Here is a 21,354-nt window from a genome sequence, read left to right as displayed (position 1 = left end):
TGTCAACAAGTCAACAAATAACATGTAATGGTGAGGACGTGGAGAAAAGGGAACCCTTGTGCACTGCTGATAGTGAGAATTTAGACTGCCAACTTGCTTGAGTGCTAGTTTATGATTTAAATTTCAAGAAATGTTTTTTTTTTCTTTCTTCACCCAGCACGAATATTAAGAAAGGCAAGTATATTTCTTGTTTAGTCCTGCATTGAGAGCATAGCCCTTTCATATCTCAGCTTTATACCCCATTGTAGGCATCTTTATTTCTCTCTTAATGATTCATAAAACAATGGTTTATGTGTTGGGAATTGTGGAACCCACAGAAGATGAAGACTTGAACGTGGGCATTTCCATAAGAATAAACCAACTAATTCTGTCTTTCTCACAAAGAAAGTGATTTTAAGGAGCCATCCTCATTTATAGAGCTTTTTGCCCCATGATACCTTAACTATGAACTTGACATCTGAAATAAATAAGGAGTTGTTGAATCTTTCGCTTTCTTGATGAAATGTAAAAGGAAACAAATTTGACTTTAGAGAAATAGTGCTTTCAATTTTTAAAGAATATTTGACTTTTTTTTTTCTGTGATTGACTTTTTTTCCCGTGTTTTCTGAATTTATTAGTCTCTTTAATTACATTCAAAAGAAAACGTCTTGTTGACTCTCAAATTACCAGCAAGCACATTAGCTGGTTTTGTCTCTTTGACTTAGCAGCATGGTTCTGAGCTCTCAGTTCCTGACTGAGATACAAAGTCTAACAGCAATGGAAATAGATTAGCTGTACCTGAGTTGAAGAAGTGGAAGGGAAGAGAATGGTCAGATTCAGAATAGAGCCAACAGGTTTTGCTGGTAGAATTAATAGGAAGGGAGAGAGAAATTGAGAAGCAGAGATGCCAGTAAAGATTTTGGGATGAGTAGCAATGGAGAGGAAGCAAGACTTTGGGGAGAAATAAAGAGTTCTGCTGAGTGGATGTCACTAATTTACATTACCATTTTGGAAAACTCAATCACATCGTCCCCCCCCAAAAAGATTCGGTATACATGGTGCTGCCTCCAGTAATGGGATAGTCACGTTTGTCAGACAGAACATGCCCCCTCAAGTCACTGGAAATAAGTGAAAAGCTAAGTAGAAGCACAGGCTCATTAGGGCTATCGAGGGGACATTGGTCTTTTTGATCTCAGTCTGCAGGCTAAGGAAAGGGTAAGTGAGCCTTCTTTTCATCTTTCCCATCACACTTTAAAGGGCTGCTATAATGTTCCCACCAACTGAATTATTTTCATTTCCAACTCTAATCAATTTGTGAATAAATATCCTTTGGAGATGTGAGCTGCTTTAAATGATGGCTGCCTTTCCACCTTTAATCTACGACACTACAGTTCTCTTGAGAGAAAATAGCTCCTTGTGTCTTTATTCCCTCTCTGAGTTCATATATGAAGCACACCTCCTTTTTTATTATTACATAATAATGGCTTTAGTAGGTGAATAAAAGGTTTCACAAATTTTGAAAAAATGAGAGGCTATTCACCCTTGCTACCTTTAATCTCCTGCATTCTCCTATTAATGAGTATAAATTATCAAAGCTATTTCTCAAAGTCTTTATGTAGTAGAATACCGGTGACGGATCATTCTCAGGAAGGGCTCTTTTTAAATACCATAATTAGTGGTATTATCTTTAATCTTTTGTGGTGTGAAAATCAAGGACAACATGAAATTTGATACAAGGTAAGAGACTGCTTACTTTGGTGAGTTTCAGGCCCTTTTAGATTAGTTTTTGAAATATATTCATGTCAACTTTCCAGGTTCGAATTGGGAAATTGAATCACTATGGTTACCTCACTTCCTTATCAAAATCCTAAAAGTATATTAAAATGCAAGAACAAAGAAAACAAAAATAAAAACAAACAAAAAATGCCTGTAGCAGCTGTGGGAAATGGTGCAGGGTACTGTATATAGACTAAAAACTGTGAGAAATAACTAAAAACCAGAAAACAGTTTAGACAAAACTAATGGAAAAGTCAATCCATACTTACAAAGTTTGTAAATCAGCTGCCTCTAGGCCTCAATCTCTAGCCTCTCTTGACAGGAATCTTGCTAAGTAAATGGTGGATTTTTCTTTTTCTTTTTTAAATTTATTTTTAATTTTTTAATTTTTCAATTACAGTTGATATTCAACGTTATTTTATATTCATTTCAAGTGAACAGCATAGTAGTTAGACATTTATGTAATTTAGGAAATGACTCCCCCCATTGGTCTAGTACCCACCTGGCATTATATATAGTTATTACAATATTATTGACTATATTCCCAATGCTGTACTTTACATCCTTGTGACTGTTTGTAATGGCCAATTTGTACTTCTTAATCCCTTCACCTTTTTCAACCATTCCCTCAACACCTCTCTCATCTGGCAGCTATCATTATTTACAATAGCCAAGAAATGGGAGATTTTTCTTACAGCCATTTCGACATTGTCTGTAGGTTCAAAGAAAGAAGGGGTAGGGCTATAGTTTATTTTAAATGTTACGACAATACAGCAAAACTAAGCAAAGCAAAACTGGAAAGAACAGTGAAATTCCTGAAGACCATTTTATTCCATGCATTGCCTTTGATACTTCTACCAGCAGTTAAGTCTTTAATAAGACTCAGGCAGGCATTTTTTAGATGCCACCAGCAGAAGTTAGGGGAATCTTCAGGAAGAGGATACAGGAAATGATCTTGGGAACTGTATCAAACCTGAATATGAGGTGGCTGACCACTATGAAGCCTCTGGCGTCTCTTGGGTCTGATGGCACCCAGGGCAAGTTACGACTTTTTTATAGGTGAATCTCCACAACCAGTGTCCTTGATTGAGAGGTGGCCTATGGACTTCTAGTTAACTCCAGGACATGAATCAGAAAGGGAAGCCTGTCTGAATTCTTGCCTTTCCCAATAATTCAAATGATAGCAAAATCCTCACAAATAATCTATGAAGATAGAAATATGAAAATTTGATTATACTGCAGGAGGTGGGTGACTATTGTCTGGAAAGGTTACTGACTTTTTAGAATGACAGAAACACTGTCTTGATTTGGTTTTTAGTTATGCGGGTGTATACATACAGGCACATTTATTGAGCTATGCATTTATTATATTCATTTTATGAATTAATAAACAAATAATGCATAAAATATAGAACATAATATTGGATAATGTAAGTGCTTTTTTTTAGAAAAATGCAAATTAACAAAATTTACCCAAGAAAGCATAAAATTCCCTGAAATAACACAAATAATAGAAGAAAAAGAGGGAATAAAAGATGTATCTCATATAGACTCATGCTAGATTTATTATTAGCTGGGTTTTAATAAAAATTTCAAAATCCAGACAATTTTTATAGTGTTTAAAGTTTTGTATTTCAGGTACTACATGAAGAGGGAGAGACACCTATCTCAGCCCAGCCTTAAAGCCATACCTAAGACACCAGGCACATGAGTTAAGCTAACGTTAGACACAGTGGAAGAATGACCCAGCAGACATCTGCCTGAATTCCTGGCCCACAAATTATAATATGATTGTTATTTTAAATTATTGAGTTTGGGGTAGTTTGTTATTCAACAATAGCTATCCAGAATAGCTATCATTAGTGGTTGTTAAAGTTGTGACTATAAATTTGATCACTGAGTGCAAAGATTTACTTCTAAAAGTGTCCTGGAGCAAAGCTGGTGCCTTATCCACAAGATAACCCTTCAAACATTGGAAGATAAGAATTATAATTTCCCCTTTCCCAAACAACTCCTGTTCCTTCTTTTCAAGGAAAAAAATCTCTTTAATTTTGTCTTGTTAGTAGTATTCCTTCTTTTTGGTTTCCCAAGATTTTTAAAAAATCCTATTTTACTATATGTTTTCATCATCCTTCTAAATTTCATGCCATTCATACATGAGTACTCAACCATGCATTTGTGTCACTTTTTTTTTTTTAACTAATTAAGCCCCCACCCCCTCTGTTTTTAAAGAAAACTCATTAGGCAAAACTGCCAATAAGATTTTTCAACAACAATGACAACAAAAACTAAACTTAATTTTCCACTAGAGGGTCTACAGTCACTTCCTTAAAACTTGTGCTCAATGGAAAAAGACAAACTCCCATCATCTTCAACTCAGAAAAGTGAGGAGACTATGAAATAACTGCATGGGGTCTTTGCCTAGTGATCCCACTGGCTCCTGTGAAAAGGGGCAGGAGCAGTTTCCCCAAAGGAGAGATAGGTACCCAGAAGAAGGACAGAGTACTCCAAAGGAGGGGAGGAATAATGAGTCACCAGAAACAAAAAAGTCCACTAGTTTCCCAAGCTATATTTGAATAGAAGCTTATAGAATCATAATTTTTTTCTGATATTACTTAGTTTCTCTTTCTCTCTCTTTTTTTTTTTTTGCCATCAAAGCCCTATAATATTTCATACTCAATGGCTCTTGCCTGAAATTAAATGAAACCTTTATTAATCAGGGAAAATATTACAAAGTCTATGGAAAACAGGATAACAAGGTGTTTTTATTTTAAAGAGCAAACAACTCAACATCCTGTTAGTGTAACCAGATGTGCCTTGGCTTTTGTTTTTGCATATTTATTATGTATCATTGTTCCCAGTGATCTTGTAAGAATCTGGCCAAGCTTTGAAAGGGGATGTCATACTGGCCTCGTTCCAAGGAAATTAATAATCTTATTTCAAGCTGCTCTTCCTTCTCTTAGCCATGAGCTTCTAGGCAAGGCCACTGGTGTTTCCCTCTCTATAAATTACAAGGTGGTTCAGGCCCCCAATATTTCTATTATAGAACATTCTGTCTTTCATTTAAAAATTGCCTCTTATGAGCATTATTCTCCGTTCTTAAAAGATTTCATTGTTTCACTACTATTCTACACTCCTATATTCAAGGTCGCTAGTTACTCTATTATTCAGGCAGGCAATCTTTTCATAATTTTTTTCTCCAATCAGTCTCAGTTCAAGGACTTACATTCTCAATATCCCCCATAAGTTTTTGCCATTTCTTCTCATGAAAACATTTCTTTCCTTTTCTTCAGCTTCCTTTTCTTCAGTACTTTCCACGTATTCAATTCTCCTAATGCATTGCTGTGTGAAGTGACGGCAAGCTTTGTTTTTACGGTAGGGTTTGGGGGGTAGGGGGATTTTTTTATTTCCTTAGAATCAGCAACAATTAACTAAAGTTTATTAACTGATTTTGGAAACGAACTGTTCTCGTCTAGTTTACATGGTTAGAGTTCTCAGCTTCCAAGGGGCAAGAAATAAAAGTTTTAAGCGTAGCAGAAACAGAGCATGGATCAAAGGGCAATGTTAACGAGCAGGAGTTTTGTAGTAAAAGTATAGAAAGCAAAAGAATCTTTTGAATCAAAGTACCAAAATAAAACCCAAAGTTCTAAAATAAAATTCTTGCTCAAACTAAAGGTGTATATGTTATATTGTTTCATTAAGAGACCATCCGTAGAAGGGGTCCCTAACACCCAGGCCGCGGACCAGTACCTGTCTTTGGCCTATTAGGAACCAGGCCACACTGCAGGACGTGAGGGGTGGGTGAGCAAGTGAAGCTTCATCTATATTTGCAGCTTCAGCTCCACCTCAGATCGTTAGGCATTAGATTTTCATAGGAGCACAGGTCCCTGGTGCCGAAAGTTTGGGGACCGCTGATCTGCAGTAACTACTAATGCCAGCCTATCATATATTGCTTTTAACCTTGAAAAACTTCAATTAAAACTCCATTTTTACAAAACCCAAGATCAGACAGCTGGTAAGAGATGGGTATGTTTAATTTCAAAGTCAGTTACCTTTGGAATTAAACAGTGTGGACTGTGTTGCCTCATAATACAGCACACAATGTGTGCAAAGCTGATCTTTAGGTCAGAAAGAAATCCTTGTTGGAAGCACTATTTTTAATGTAATAGATTAAGTATTTTATAAAAGAAATATTGGTGGATTGAACCTTTTTATTACCTATGAGAGCCATATCTAATTTTTCTTTGAATGAAAATCCAGATAGACACAATAGTTTGAAGTTAGGGAGGTCTCCAGAGGAAATACATAAAACAAAGACTTATCCTCCTCTGTGCTACCATCATTATCATGCCAATCCCAACAGATATTCATTATCATCAGGATAACAACCAGCCCCACTGCTCTTCCTAGCTATGTGAACTTGAAAAATTACTTAGCCTCTCCGAGCCTCATTTGCTGCATCTGTAAAATCGAGAGAAGAGATTGGATCAAGACGGCATACTAAACACATGTTTCAGTCTTCTTTTCTTACCCTAAAACCCTAGAAATGACAGAAAAATGATTTTGAAAACCCTTAACGTTCTGGAAAACAAGAAAAGGTGATGTTAACTGATCAGAAATTGCAAGGCATCGTTGAAAGTTGGAAAGCAGATGGAACTTGATAGAGAAACCACAGCCCCAAACACACTCAGACAAGGATGGTTGGAGGAGGTGGGAAGCTTCAAAGGGCTCAGAGGAAGCAGATACGAGGGCAGAAGGGAGTCCTGGGACAACTTCCAGGTCATAGGAGGAAGTCTCTACAGGAAGCGCAGCTGGGATGTTTGGCTCTCCTTCTAACCTCACCCCTTGCCTGTGACTTGCAGTGAATAGAAAGATCTGATGCCTGGGCCGGAGCAAAGAGTTCCAGACTGAGGGACAGAGAGGCATCAGAGGTGGCTAGGCACACCCAGGAAGAACCCAGAGTCTGGTGCTCAGAAGAGTAACTCATGATTATTCCATCCAGAACATTCCCAGCATCCCCCAATCCAACCTCCAAGAGAGGAATGTGGCTCTAAGCAGAATGCAGCATTCACAGACAGGTTGACAGATTCTGTAAATATAAAGACAAGAATCATCAAACTCTGACAAAAACCAATACCATAAAGGAAACAAAAAATCAGGAGATAATAGAACTAATATCCAAGGAACATTTAGTGATAGAAACAATAAAATATGTTAAAAGAAATATAATTATTTCCTTAGAATATAAATATAATTATTTCCTTCGAAGGTATTCAAAGATCTCCCGTTAATTCCTTTAATTTAGTCAGCAAGTACTTTTTGAGCACTGTTACGTGCCAAGTACTGTGTTATGCATTGAGAATACAGCAATGAAACAAGAATGGTTCCTACTCTTTTAGAATTTAGATTCTATGGAGAGAGTAAGAGATAATAATGAACTAAATAAACAAACAAATATGTCAGTTGGTAATAAGTGCCATAAAAGGGAATAAAACAGAACAATTTTTTAATGTAAAAGTACCAGTTAGAAATTCCTGAAATGAAAAATATGATTGTTGAAATGAAATTCTCAATAAATGGGCTGAATGGCAGATGGCCAGAGCCGAAGGAAAAATTGGCAATTTGAAAATTGGAGCAGTGCATGAGGAAAAAGACCCAGGAAATATGAAGAAAAATTAAGAAACATGAAGCACAGACTTACGAGGTCCAACATTTGTCCAGGAGGACAGAACAGAGGAGAGAGAATGCATTATGGTGGTGATAGGTCACCCAAATAAATCAGACTAGGACGCCTTTCCAGAGCTAAAGAAAGACCATACTCTTCAGTTCCAAGATTCTCCATACTCTTGAACAGAATTCCTAAAAAGACCCTTTCCATTATGCACGTTACAGACAGTTTTTGAGGGTCTGAGGATTGTGGTGAATAACACAGATGAGCTAGCTGTCTGATCTCATGGGGGCAGGGCAGGGGCGGTCAGACCAAGGCCAGCTTATTGAGTACTTAGATACATTAACTAGTTAAATGTACAAATAGAAATAATTAGGGTGGAGAAATTGGAAGCCAGTAGGGGGTGAGGGGCTATTTTAAGAAGGGAGATCACAAAAGGATTCTCTGAGGAGCCCCGATACTGGAAAGATAAGAAAGGCCCAACAATGGGAAGACCAGGGGAAAAATTGTTCCAGACAGGGGCCCAGCAAGTGCACAGGCTGCAGGGGTAGGAAAGGAGTGTGTTCTAGGACAGTGTAAGTAAAGCAGGGTGAGGGTGGAGATGGTGATTGGGATTAGGAACCCCTCGGAAGCACTTGTGTCTCTGAATGACATAGTGTGTTACAAGGAACTTAAGGACATGAGAACCACTTTGGGTGCTGGTGACTTAACCTGTTTCTCCTCTGATGTCTATTCTGCTGTGTCTTAGATCAGTGGGGTTAAACCTCAGTCACACTTTCTGTCCAGGAGAACTAAGGAGGTGGAAGTACGATAAATATAATGAGTGCTTTGTCAAACTCCTCACTAATTTAATGAAGTTTCCAGCTCAGAAGGAGAGTCTCCTGCCAGTGGTCAAATGAACCCAGCAGCCTTGGGCAGTGGAAGAGAAGGGCCGCACCCAAGCCCAGAGGTGTTCTGTGAGAGGTGATCAGCATGGCAATAGGAATAGAATGGCCATTCAACCCCTGTCCCCCATTAGCTAACCCCAGTAGTCTTTTTTATCATATATTGGCTGGTTTGGAAGGTTGGTGGGTAGACAGTTCTGCCGAGAGAATTGCAGAGAGCAGAAACCTCTTGCATTCTTTCTGACAGTGAGGCTTGATACCCCATTCATATTCCCATTTATATCCGCAGTTTCTAGAGCTGAAGTGGGCTATCAAGAATACTTTTAAGAAGTAAATATGGAGTAGCATTTTGAGTGTGGACTGATAACAGCTCCACACTTATCAGCAGTAAATTGCACGCCTCAGGGCATCCTTGGATGGGAGGTCTAGTGGACAATGAATTCTACATTCTTTATCAGTAGGGCCTTAGCTGCAGAGAGGGAATGACATTTAGAAAACTCAAGAGCTTGAGAATTGGCCCAGGAAGAGGGCTGGCCAAGATCCTTCATGGCTGCCAGGCATTCTTCCATAGCAGTGATAAAACAAAAAAAACTCTCGGTCTTTGGTCCTAACTCCAGGGTGGGGCTGAGGCTTGCGAGAAAGTTCATTGGGAAGATTTTGAGAGGCTGAGAGCCATGAAAGAGAAAACTTTAAGAGCTGTGCTGTAAAATGGCCCAAATGGTGACCAATTGTAGAATAGTATATCTGCGTCACAGAGCTACAGGCTTTAAAAATTGTTACAGAGGAACTCCACCAAAACTCCATAAGTGGGATCCCAATTTTTCAATCCTGTAAAACATGGGGGTCACAATATTGGGAGCTTAATAAAAAACAAGTGATTTTCATTGAGTCAACATTGCTACAAAAAGCATAGAAGTAAAGATGGTAGATAACAATGTGTACTGCGCACAATTGGACATTCACAGAAAAGGGAAAGTTTTAAACGGCCATAGACTGTCATTTCCTTTCTACCGGGTCTCCCTTAACTCTTGCCTAAGATAAGAGCTTCAGTTGCTCCTGCATGAGAAAAGGACATTATATTCAAGTTTGCATTCTTGGGTGTGAACGTGGGTAGAGATTTAGGTATTACTCTCCTAGAAAAAACACCCTATTGTGCTGAGTGGGGCATGATGACCTCAGACAGAGGAAGCAGAAGCTATAAGTAAATACGGGTCCATTCCTGTGGGCTAAGGAACAGTTGGAGTAAATATGACACCCTTGCTCAATATATGCACAGTAGAAACCTACTCTCAAAGACAAGAGAGAGAGACGGAAAGACAGGGAGGAAGGAGGGGGAGGTGGGAGACGGATTGAAAACTCAGACCAGTGAAGGATGACGACTAGTATGCATCGACTTTTTGTCTCTACAATCTGAAGTTTTAGAGTTTTGTAGTAACAAACCACTTTTGTTGTGAATCTTAAGCACATCCTATTAGAGATGAAAAACTTTCTATTATTGCACAGATATTAGGAGGAAAATTCTTCTCTGATCAGATTCATTCCAATCAAAGGAGACACTTGGGGATTTGGTTATATGAAGCGTTTTAATTAATGAAGTTCAAATAGTCTATAATTATTCTCTATCATCTCAAAGAAATGTATTATCCTATGAAAGCAATATGTGGGGCCACAAGTAGGAATTATACCACTCCCTTCCTCCTGATCCTTGCTTTTCAGACCAGGTACCCTATGGGCCTGACTCTGTTCTGCTGTTGACCAGCAGGCAAAAAGTGTAGTCTCATCTTATAGACTACTAACTGAGGAATGTTCTCCAGGGGGCTATTATAGATGGGGCCCTGGGACATCTCAGTATAACATGATGACAGCAAAACCTTCCTGTAACCCCAGTTCCAGGACACACAGGCCAGATACGAGCCTCCTTTCAGAGGCGAGAGCTGAGCACAGCTGAGAACCCTGCGTCTAAAGCTAAAGCATACCACTAAGAACCCCTGCCCGCTTACGGAACGTGCTCTCGCTCTCAGAGACTAACTAGGGTCAGTCTGTCTCAGTGCTATGTTAACACCTAGCCTTCCCTCACGGGGGATCCCACTCAGTCCTAGCATTACGACATTCACACAGACACGGGATAACAAGCAGGTCTCCAAAAAGACCCAAAGGGGTTTCAACATCCCTCTGCTAAAAAGGTGGTGATGGTAAGGAGGAAGAGGTGATGGTTACCCTTTGGGTGGGGTAAAACAGTTGGCTCTGCAGAGAGGTGGAACACCTATCACCTCGTCTTGGGGAACCAGCAAGCCCCCTACATGAACTTAAATCCAAAGGCAGTAATAGCTGAGTCCCAGGAATCCAGATGAAGCATCTGCATCAGGAAAAATCAGTATCACTGAAGAAGGGGTGATGATATGTACAGAAAGTGAGGAAAGCTGGGTTTCCAGAACTGAGCAGCAAGTGCCAGTTTATCACAGGGGATTCGAGAAAGCCATAAAATAGCTCAGTTCATTCGTAATGTCCTGGATAGGCATGCCTGAAGAGGCCATCTCTCATGTGGCTAAGATGCTGATATGTGGCACACAATGGTATTATCTCAGATGTCCTAGTCCTCTTTCCCCCGTGCAAGGGAAAGATAGGTCTAATATTTTTCTAAGGGCTGTTGAGGTGTTCCACCTTTCCTAGAGTGTGAGGTAATGAGAAGGGGTCCTTTGTCATATGACTCAAGGTGGGGATCAAGTCAGACACTCTACTGGATAGCAATATATCAGAGAAGTACGTGCAGGATAGACCTTGCAGTCCATCTCTCTTCTGCTCCCAATCCAGGCTTGCCCTTATCCTTGGTGTGACATCTTTGTATATTACATGGTTTAGGTCATAGCCCCAGAATGGAAGGGAATGAGAGCAGACACACTTTGGCTTTGTAGTGAGTAACAGCCACTGTCTGAGCATCTAACCTGGCACATTCAGTACTTGACTAAACACCATGTATCCAGCCTAATTGGGTGAACCTTGATTACCAACACTAAACACTTCATGCTTCATCAGGCTTATACTACTCTGATCATTTTGGGACTTATCAACATTTAGGTGTAGGTCCTAATATAAGATCTAGCTCTGGTAGCACACTTTATCATTTTTAATACATCAGAACAGTTCCCAAGCCTGTTATCAAACAATCCTTGCTAAAAGGACTTTTAAAGCAGCCCAGGCTCTTGTCTGTGTAGCATAAGGGACTAGAGTGGGATGGCTTGAGTCAGGTCCAAAGGTATCTTTCTATCTGAAGTCTTTTCCAACCAAAATTATACTACCGGAATGTATACATGTTGGTGTACTGGTGATCATGATAATGGTTAGACTACAACTGTCTTTGCATATTGAGTTCTCCCAGTTTGCCCCTCAAATCTCTTCTCATTTTATAGGAAAAGTAAAACATCTTCTTTTTTTTTTTTTTGATTCTTCTTGTTGATACTTAGGGAGAACCTGTGGCTCCTGCCATCTTCTTTGAACCCCGGAAGAGGAAGAGGAGCACTAGGAGAGGCTGGGGCCAAAGGCACTGATAGATGATGGTGCTGGGGGCTGGGATTTAGGAAGAGGCTAAGGTCTTAGGTCATTGTGTGGTGTGTTTGCTTTCATTTGCTGCTTTGCGAAGCTCTGCCGCAAAGGGCCTTGGTGAGAAACACTTATTTTCTCTTGCGCTTCCTTTCTTCTTGCTGTGAAGGGGTCCACTGTGGGGGGCCAAGTCCTGGAGATGCACAGGGGGAAAGAAGCTGGAGCAGACCACCTGGCTGGCTTGGACCAAGGGACAAAGGTCCAAACGCACAGTTTGGGCATTTCACAAAATGAAAATAACAATTGTGTCTCCTGGATCGCTCCCTCAATATCTGTAGGGGTGATGGGCAGCTGGTTGGGAACTAGGTTCTAGCCATCTCTCTCTCTCTCTCTCTCTCTTTTTTAGTTCACACCAACTTCCAGACCACTTTCCAGAGCTGATGTCTCCTTTGTATCTCCCTTCGAGCTTCGTGCAGACTTTACTCATAACACCTATCACTCAAGGCTGTAATTACTTTTTACTTTCATTTCTTCCCCTCTGGACTCTGAGTTCCAGAAGAGCAGCATACTGGGTAGAATAGTGCCCCTCACCTCAAATCCATGTTCTTTCTGGGACCTCAGAATGTGACCTTATTTGGAAATACGGTCATCGCAAATGTAAATAGTTAAGATGAGGTCAGACTGGAATAGCCCTTTCATTGGTACAACCAGTGTTCTTATAAAAAGAGAAGGGACACGAAGAGAGATAGAAGGAAGATGATGTGAAAAGACACAGGGAGAATGCCCTGTGATGACGGAAGCAGAGATGGGAGTGATATATCTGTAAGTCAAGGAACATCAAGGACAGCTGGTAAATCCCAGAAACTAGAAAAGGGCAAAAAAATAATTTTTGCCTTTCTTTCCCAGGGCTTTTGGAGAGAGCATGGCCCTGCTAACACCTTGATTTTAGACTTATCAGCCTCCAGACCTATGGGAAAATAAATTTCTGTTGTTTTAAGCCACCCAATTTGTGACACTTTGTTACAGTGGCCCTAGGAAACTAACCCAAGAACTGTGTTCTGGTCATTGTTATATTGCAAGTGTCTAAAACAGGGTCTGGAAGAGAGAGGCAAATTGTTAATGTTTGCCAAAGATGAATTGTATGTGGACATAGGGGACAAGAGAAATGTAATAGAGGAGACCGCAGATACAAAAAAAGTAAAAAACTTTGCCTCTCTAGTTCATGAAAATCAGTGTATGCAATATATGCCCAGTAAGTATGCATTCAATGAGAAAATGAATGAATGAGTGAACTTGTGATATGAGATTTCTCTCATTTTCACATTGCCCCTAAAAGAATGAGTAATTGACGTTGTCTGGTGGCAGAAATCAATGAAACTCTCTGTGTACAAAATAGCAACATGGCAGAACTATGTCAAGACACATACATGTACAAATGATTTGTAGAAAGTGTGACAGTTCAATACGCCCAAAATATCAGGGGCCAAGGCCTGAGGGTCAGACAAGCTTCAGTCATGGAGAGAGGCAGTGATGTGCCTGTCATGCTGTGCCTGCCACTGTGCCTTCAATGACCTGGTTCTTGAGTCTTTTTTCTCCATCTGAGCTCTGCCACCTGATTCCGCCAGACCCCAGCCCTGCACTACTGGAGCCTCTCTGGGAAAGCAGGCTGGGTTTTCTTGCAGCTGCTTCCCTTCCCTCCCTCATTGTTCTTTATTGGCCAGCCTTGTTTGCTGCACAAGGACATGAAGAAGACATTCTTCCCATTCTTCAGTCATTGTCACTAATTGAAATGGGAAGCAAGACAAGGCTCCAGAAGAAAAGCTTATTATGGACTGCCTTGTTGTAAGAAAATGAATCTACCTAAGCAGATAGGTTTCCGTGATCTCAGGGAAACCTCACTCTTTATTCTATACAACCTGTCTAATTGTTCAAGAAAATGTTCATCTGCTTCATAATGGAACAGCCATAATGGGAGTGTTGTGAAATCACTGGAAAGTTTATTCAAGGCAAGCTCCTGAAAGCCCAGCCATAATGCACAGGCTTTAGAGGAGTTAATAGAATCGGCTCTCATTGAAATCGCATGGATAACAAATTTCCCTAACATGTGTCCTTTTAAATATGCCTGTTGATGGAAGTCTGAATTGGCATTTGACAGACTGAATGCACTAACAAAAGGGGTGAATTTCCCAGCTCTGCTGTTAGTCATTCTCCCTGTGGCTGTGTCCTCAGAGTCCCTGCTCAGTCTCCCTCAACTGAATGGGACCTAGAAACCTCCATGGTCCCCATGAAATCAAGTCTTATAAACAATAGATATTGAACTCTTTCCTCAAAATGTAAAATGTAGACAAAGAAGAAAAGACCACCTGTCTTTAACAAAACAACACAGACTTGGATGACTTATAAACAACAGAAATTTATTTCTCATGGGTCTGGAGGCTGGGAAGTCCAAGATCAAGGTGCTGGTAGATTCAGTGTCTGATGAAGGCTCTCTTCCTTGTTCATAGATGGCCAACTTCTCACTGTGTCTTCGCATGGCGGAAAGGACAAAGGACCTTTCTGGGGTGTCTTTTATAAGGGCACTAATCCCAATCATGAGGGCTCTACCCTTGGTACCTAATCACCTCCCAAAAGTCCCACCTCCTAATATCATCACCCTGAGGGGTTAAGATTTCAATATATGAATTTTGGGGAAGACACAAACATTCAGACCATAGCACTATCCCGTGAAATGGAAGGAAAACATCCAGAAAGACTGGATGGGCAAAATGAGGCTGTAGAAGACAAGCTACCTTATAGTGAAATTTCCTTCCAATAGCTTGTGTCAGGATGGAGGAATCAGAATCAACTGAAGAAAAAGAAACAAACAAACAAAAATAAGACCAGTGTGTGCACTTGTCATGAACTACACAGCTCTTGATAAATGCAAAGACGTTTAAGATGAATTTTTGCCCTCAAGAAGTCTAGCTATATTCATTCATTCATTCATTCATTCACTGAGGAAATAAATACTTTAGAGCCTGCAGTCATTGAAAAATGATCATTTAAGTGCAGAACTTGAAGATGGCCATGAGTTTAAGGTGAGACCAGAATAGGAGAAAACCATTTGAACTGGAAATTTGGGGAGTTTATTTGGAGACCTCTCCTCTTATCCCATACACATTCCATGTCTCCTCTGAGCTTCACTCAGGCCTGCCCTTATAGAAACTTTGTGACTTGAGTTGTTGGGCAGTAATGGAAGGGTGAATCTCTTTGTTTCTTTTAATGTTCTCAAATGTTTCATACCACACTGGAAGCCATCTGTACCCTAATATTTCTCTTTCTTCTTCCCATAGTGAAGAAATGTGTGGTAGATTAAAGATGACTACATATTAGTACTCCTCCCTTTGAATGGAGAAGTCCATGCCCCTCCTCTGGAAGCTCTGTGACTTCTTCGACTGATAAAATATGGTGGAAGGGATGCTATGACAGTTCCCAGACCCAGGCCTAGAGAAAGTGAGTGGAGACTTCCACTTCTTGCCTCTGGGAACATTTTCCCTGGGAGCCCCAAGCCCCAGTGCTGGGAGGCTACAGGAAGGCTCTGGTGGACAGCCGAAGCCGAGCCCAGCCTTACAGCTATCCCTTCCTAGGCACAAGATAAAAAAGTAAACCTATCTTGGACTGTCAGAGCAGTCCAGATTCCAGCTGAATGCCATCAAGTGACCCACACGGAGCCAACGACTCATCCAACTGCACCTGCCCAAAATTTGGTCTCAAAACCCATGAAACATAATGAAATGAATGTTGTTTCAAGCTACTAAGTTTTGAGGGTGATTTTATTACACAGTAATAGATGCCCTGAAGAGAAGGCTAAAGGCACCAATGATAGGAATATATCATTTCCTCCCTCTGTGGTGAAAACTTTTTTATTTTCTTCCGTTGGCGCCTGGCATTAATCTTAAGTCACTTACATCCTTTTTGGTGACTTATCCTATAGCTACAAGGCCATGTAGTGAGAATTCTTCTATTTGAATCAATTTTTTTTTTTTTTTCCCTCAGAGACACATCCACGGGCCAGAAGAACTTGCCCACACAATGGCCAGTGTATCTGTGTTTGTGTGTCTGCTTCTTGTTTGTGTGAAAAATATATTTTTCATTACCAGACTTTATTTTCTGTCCTCAATGGAGCCTTTTTTCTTTTCTTTTCTTTTTTTCTCTTAGCGAGGACTATAGAAACCATTTCAAGGCAAAGCCCTGTCTATTGCCTTTGTTTTTCCCTGCTTGTTTCGTTGGAGCCTTGCGCATTCAGCGCCGGCGTTCCTCGCGGTGGTCGGCATTGTTCAGCCCTTCTGGGCCTGGCAGAACGCTTGGAGGGTCAGTTGGAAATGAAGCTTCTATTATCTGCGATCTGCCTCACCCTCTAAGCCGGTCCGTCTCTACACTAAGACTCAGCCAAGCATGAAGAAAACTAATTGTCCCCACTCTCTGCTCTACTGCACACCAAACCCTTGCGTGTGCTTCCCCAGTTCCGCGACAGGCGCAGAAAACCTCGCCTAGCAGAGGCAGAGGGACGCGCGATCCTGGGTTCCGTCTGCCCAGGACGCCAGACCTCAGCAGCCCAGGACTTACAGTCAGCCGCTTCTCCGCTTCTGGGCTTCTCCGCCCGCGCCAGGAAAGGGGCGGAGGGAAGGCGATAAAGCTGATGACTTCGCGAGTTCCCAGGAACTGCAATGGGCACAGGAAAGGGGACCTGATTAATTTGCCTGATGAATTATGCATCACCTCTGCGTGCCTCCCTCCCAGCCTCAAAGCTTTATTATTCACATCACTTGAATCCGATCACCTCTCCCCTCATTGCCTTGAAAGCTGTTGTCCAACAAGTATCAGCGAAGCCTTTGGAGCTTGATTGCTATGACCACCTAACAGAGGCGCTTCCAGGAGCTGGCAGAATGACTGAAATGGGAACTGTATTTAAAACATACACATGTGCCTGAGCGCACGCACACAGCGGGAGTAATTCATCAATAACAAGCCCAAGATTTATGATGTGAGGGGAAATTCAGCTGTTTTGTAGTCCAAGACAAAAAAAAATTTAAAGACAGAAGTGGCAATTACTTTGTTAATGGCATTTTAAGGTAACACCACATGAAAGAGAGTCTCCTTCAATAAAGAAAGAAGTAAAAAGGAATGCCACAGCAGTGAGATTAACTTTGGGTGTTTTCAAGGCCTGTGGATTGCAGATTTGATCTCCCAATTTTTCATCTCTCTGGTATGTTCAATCTTGGGTTTAACCAGAGGCCCTTTCAATCCCTCCTGAGTGGGTAGTGACAATCCTGCCTTCCATTAAGAGTTCTAGCACTCCCTAAATGATGCAGTCTGCCTTGCTACCCATCTCTTCAGGTGAAGACAGAACTGTTTGTGTTACTAATCCGAGTAAAGTAAAGGCGATGCTTTCAGCGTGAAGTTGGGGTTGAAGAATTGGTCAGGGCCCAGTTTTTTGTCAAGCTGCTCCTGTCAAAGCTCAGCCTGAGGGGCAAAGCTAACAAATTCAGTGAATGAAATCAGACTATTATTATCATTGGTAACAACTTTATTGAGATATAATTCACATGATTCATCCACTTAAAGTGTACAATTCATTGGTTTTTAGTATATTCATAGAATATATTTAGTATATTTATAGAGTTGTGCAACTACAACAAATTTCAGAACATTGTCATTATCCCCAAAAGAAACCCTGTATTATTTAGCTCTGACCCTCCCCCCACCCTACCCTGCTCCACTCTAGGTAGCCACTAATCTGCTTTCTGTCTCTATAGATTTGCCAAATCTGGACATTTCATATAAATGGATTCATAGAATATGTGGTCTTTTGTGTCTGACTTCTTTTACATAGCATAAGGTTTTCAAGATTCATCTGTGGTGTAGCATGAATCTGTACTTCATTTTTTTAATGGTTGAATAATATTCCATTATCTGGATAGAACATATTTTGTTTAACCATTCATCAGTTGAGGGAGCAATATGATATCACTGCAGTCTTTTTATTTGGAATTTTTATGTTTTCTGTCTCTGTGGGAAGAATCTCGTATCAAGTTGATGAGTAGACTAGAAGAAGACCAATGAAAAACTCTAAGCAAGAAATAGATTTTAGGTTCTTCCAAGCTGGGGTTAGAAAAAAATAGCACGGTTCTGGTACATTTCCTATAGCATTCTGAGAAAGCTTTACAAAATGAGCTCTTTTTCAAAGTACTAATAAAAGAGCATCTTGAATATTTTCAAAATGACAAGAATCCTATTTAGCAAATATATACTGAGCACCCATTTTATCAGAGTTGCTGACTTCAAGGACTTAAAAGTCTAATGAAAAAACAACAGTCACAGATGATGAATGAAAACAAATGACAAACAGAGGTAAAACAACACGTGAGGGCACAAAAATGGTTTGTTCTGATGGAAAGGTTGAGAGCCGGCTAAAGCAGAAGGGTAAACCAGCCGGATAAGACAAAAACCTGGCTGGCCCCAGGTTTGCTTCAGTGTCACCAACTGCAGACTGAGTTTTTGAAACAACATCTCCATACTGCTGCTTTTTCTTGAGGAGGCAGATGCAGTTCCAGCATTGGGCTCTCCTTCTGGGCACCATTTGGGGAATTGGATCTGCCCAGACAAGGGACATGGTTCCCCTAGCTGTAGGTAAAATGAAGAGTTGGACTTGATATTCTGCAAAAATCTTCCAAGAAGCAGAGAGTAGAATCTCAGAGAGTCTTCCAAGAAGACTTCAGTATCTGATTTTGAATCCTGACTCCACCATTTACTAATTGTGTGGTCTTGGGCAGGTCATCTTATCTCTTCTAAAAGATGGTTCTCTCATTTGTAAAATGGGAAGAATACAACTTATACATAGACATAGGGAAAGGATGGAATGAGATAATGTCCACAAGGTGCCTTTCAGTAGTGGGCAATAAATAAATGGTAGCTGCTTAAAGTCTCTACTAATGCTAGCAATCTCCAGTGTGATGATGGATCAGCTACTCAGGCAATACAGTATTTACTGAGAATTTACTTTGTGCCCCTAAACATGAGAAAATAAAGAAAAGAATGTGATGAGGAGCCTGACCTAGTCTATATGAAACAAATAGTGACCAGGAAAATATATTATCCCCTCTGTTGAAAGTGGCTGTTGTCACTTCCCACTCCCAGTAGCCAGTGGCTTCTTCCTCTCTCAAGGTTTTCAGCATTTTCCCCTTTGGGTCTGAAATATTAGATTAAGAGTTTTATCTTATTCATCAAACTGTGATGTCCTTGAGGGTAAGGACTATGTTCTTCCACATTTAAAATCTGGGCTTAACAGGGAGTTCCTGATGAAACTATACCATCTCTCTACTTTTTCTTTCTCTTCGTAGTTGTTTGTGTTAGAATTTCATTTTTAAAGCCTCTTGATCCATGTTTCCTTGCAAGGCATAGCTCTACAGTCATGGCTGTCTTTCCTCAGAACGTTCAGATGTTTAATTTCCTGGAGTCTAAGGTATCGCTCTGGTTCATGTGATTGACATGATGGGGCACTTCCTCACCACTGATGATTTTTTTTTTCTCTCATACTGATTAGAAAACTCAAAATAGGGGTTACACTCATGGTTCCCTCTACTTTTACAACCAAACAGTCGTCAGAAAGACAAGTCAAATGTGTTTTCTTTAGGAAAACAAACTTTCCCCTTGAGCACCTTATTAGCTGAAGCCCCTATTGCTTCCCCATCTTGCCCAGGTGCCAGGAAATCTTGTGTGACAAATGACCATTGACAAGTCCAGCTGAGCTCCACTCCATCTCTACGTCAGGCTGGAACTCAGTTTTCCTTAAAAAGTGACAGAATGTTTGAGCAATGAAATCCTGATTTTGACCTGGAATAAGTAGATGAGTTTAATTCATATCCGAAAGGGCAAGAGCCAGGGCGAGAACTTCAGAAGACCTCATCAACAAGGTCTGTGAACCACCTCTCTAGGGCCTGACATTATGTTAACTCCACTCCATTACTCCAGGCTCTGGGCATATAAAACTGTTCAAGCTTCAAATTCCGTAAGAGAGTTCATTGGCCTTGCTTAAGTCAGGGGTCTATCTTTCAATCAGTCCCTTTCACATAGCGCAGATGTAGTCATTGATTGTCCACCCTTTTGTTTAAGGACATTCCTAGAAAAGGGAGATTTGTTGTGAACTGGGGAGCCACCATCCTAGTTGGTGTCTACTTCAGTGGATGCTTGCCTCCATGCCTCAAACTGATCAGCAACAAGCAAGGCAAGGAAAAACTCTACCCAAGACTCTCTCTGAGGCAATCATTCTTTCATCTGGTAAAAAGTTATAAGATCAAAGGGGAAAAAAATCACCAACCTGTAATTTTCTGGTATTTATGATGCTATCTTCTTTTACATGCTTACCTAGCATTTTAAATTCTGTTATTTAACAGGCTAGAAATTCATGAGGCCAAATATTTATTGCAATATGCAAATTTTATGTACCTAAACTGTGTAGCTGGGAATAAGCATTTTCTTAAAACATAGTGCAACCCTCAAGGTAAAGACTTTAAATCAGAAACCCACAGGGATTCTTATCCAACAAAAGAGTTCAAGAAGAACTCATCCTTGGAGGCACTGTGAGATCAGAGGCCGGGGAAGGCACACTTTCATTTACTTCTTCATTGACTATTTAGTGAGCACTTAGTCTATGTCAGGCACTATGCTAAACTCTTGGGATCCAGACAGATGTGATCTCTGACCTTGGAGATCTTATGATGCATCATTAAACTAGCAACAATACTCATTGGACTCCAGTGGGAATGACTGGGTGTACAGAATCGTATAGCAAGATGACCTCACCTAGCCAGGGAGGATTGTTAGAGAGGGGCCGAGACCTGAGAAAAGACACATGAAGCCATGTGAAGAGTAGGGGAAGATGTTCCAGGAAAATGGAACGGTGTGTGGAAAGTTCCGAGGCAAGAGAGACCATGATGCCTCCGAGGAGCTTTGTGAGTCTAGAGTTGCTGAAGTGTAGACAACCAGGAGGCTGTGTGGCAACGTGAGGCAGGAACCAGCTCAGGGACAGCTTGAGTTAAACCTTTTTCTTGGAGACATTAGGGGGGTCACTGAAAGTTTTAAATGAGTCTGCCTTTTTTGAGGAGAAGGGTTGGGGCTACAAGCCCTGGAGGCACATAGGAATCTGGTAGAAGGCTCCTAAACTTAATTGACCCTTTTCAGAAAGCTCTTCCGAGGGCTACTGCTTGCCTCCTTGAGAAATAGAAGATGTCCTCTGGGGGCCAGGGCAGAGTGCGGGAGACCCTGGAGCAGGGAGGGGTGGCTAAGGCCGAGGAAGGTCTGAGAGAAAGGTTCGAGGAGCTCCACACAGCCACCATGAGACTCCGTGTACTGACGTGGGACAGACCAACAGGACCTCAGTCCAGGTACGCTCTTTTTAAATGTCTTTGTAACCCACACTGCTGGCCTTGAGCTCCTGGCCTCTTCTACTCAGGAAGAGAGGCTCCTGTCATT

This window comes from Pteropus vampyrus, unplaced genomic scaffold, assembly GCF_000151845.1.
Source record: "Pteropus vampyrus isolate Shadow unplaced genomic scaffold, Pvam_2.0 Scaffold220, whole genome shotgun sequence".
In the NCBI taxonomy this organism is placed as follows: domain Eukaryota; kingdom Metazoa; phylum Chordata; class Mammalia; order Chiroptera; family Pteropodidae; genus Pteropus; species Pteropus vampyrus.
This window is presented reverse-complemented; position numbering follows the sequence as displayed.